Raw genomic sequence first — 1,426 nt, forward strand, 5'->3', positions numbered from 1 at the left:
GGAGAGGAGAGACGTGCTGTCTCCATCACTCCATCTGCCATGGGCTTCCCCAGCTCACAACTCAACCCAGGAGACCCTGAGTACCCAGGTGGGACACATCAAATCCCACATCACTGAGGTGGGATTTGCTGAGCCCACCTGGGACTTCCTCCATCTTGATGCTTCTGACTTGGAAGTAGTTGAGCCTGCAGACATGCCGGAAAGGGAACAGGAAGTTCCCCCCACGAGCAGGCACCAGGATGGATTGGAAAGGGGTCTCATAGGTGGCTCAGTCAAAGCAGGCATCAGGGGCCTCTGTCATGGGCAGACACACGGCCATGAAAGAACATATGGATAAGGCTGCTGTGGACCCTGAGGCCAAGAGGTCGTCACAGACAAGGTGACCCCAGATTGAGTTCACATCTAAACCTCTGGTTTATGAGGGGGACTCAATTTAATTTTTCTTCTCAACACTCTTACTTAGTGTCATTAATCATCATCAACAAAAATCATCCTCTCAGTGATGTGCAAATTCAGTGACACAGCCAAAATCCTGAGGAAGCAGACACCTCAGTGTTTCTATTTCCCACCTGGAATTACCATGAGATTCCTGACCTGTGCTTTATTTCCTTTCTCAGGGCAGGAGCCATGTTAGTTGAGTAAGGGCAGCTGGGGCAGGCATAGGGTTAGGGGCTGTGGTTCCCAGGYCTCTTCACCTTGTCCAGCGTGGCCACCACATCCTGCATGGCTGCYCTTCCAGAGATCAGTGCAATGGCCACATAGAGCAGTTTGATTTTAAACCTTACTTTCTATGTATCTCTGTCTTACAGTAGAGCTGGGATAAAGAATTGCTGCACAATTAAGCTCTCAGAAAAGGCAGAGACAAGGAAGACTGCGTCTCTGTGTGTCAACTTGAGCTGGGAGATTAGGATATGCCCTTCCTTTTCATCTCAAGAACTCCTTCCTCCCAAGCCCTGTGTCCTCAGGTGTACTCCTGAATCCACACACACCACACACTTTTGCTCTGCTTCACTCTCTCTCTTGCACAACTGTGACTCCTATTTCCTTGCTGACTAAGAGAGAACTGAGCAATACTTCCCATCTAATGCTCCGATTTTTGTAACAGCAATGAAGGACCCCAGCCTCTTCTGCCAGCCTAGGAGTCTACAGCAGTCTTATCTCTTTGTCCTCTCAACCTCTTTCTCGCAGAACATTTCAGATTATTTCACATCAAAGGTCTGTATGCAATTATCCCTRTTTTCCTGAAAAGGGGTCATAGTATCATTTATGTCACAGCTCTAACAATTTCAGAAGTGTTTACCTTCTGTGTGCCGCTCTTGTGCTGCCCGAGGTGAGCTCTGTCACTTCCCACTTCAGGAGACAGGAATGAGTCCCGGATGTTTGAGCAATCACGTTTCCTTTTGAACCAAGCAGTGTACCAGCTGAC

General features: G+C 48.5%; 1 protein-coding gene across 1 annotated transcript in view; it reads right to left on the reverse strand.

The window, feature by feature from the left end:
- Positions 1 to 1,426, reverse strand: part of LOC112955586 (amine sulfotransferase-like) — an 11,045-nt gene extending 9,619 nt beyond the window's left edge. The window contains exon 1 of the mRNA XM_026048912.1: positions 1,301 to 1,426. The gene's annotated coding sequence lies outside the window, so the exon portion shown is untranslated. The remainder of the gene's footprint in view (positions 1 to 1,300) is intronic.

Source organism: Nothoprocta perdicaria, unplaced genomic scaffold (genome assembly GCF_003342845.1).
Source record: "Nothoprocta perdicaria isolate Ctin4 unplaced genomic scaffold, notPer1 scaffold_580, whole genome shotgun sequence".
NCBI classification, from domain to species: domain Eukaryota; kingdom Metazoa; phylum Chordata; class Aves; order Tinamiformes; family Tinamidae; genus Nothoprocta; species Nothoprocta perdicaria.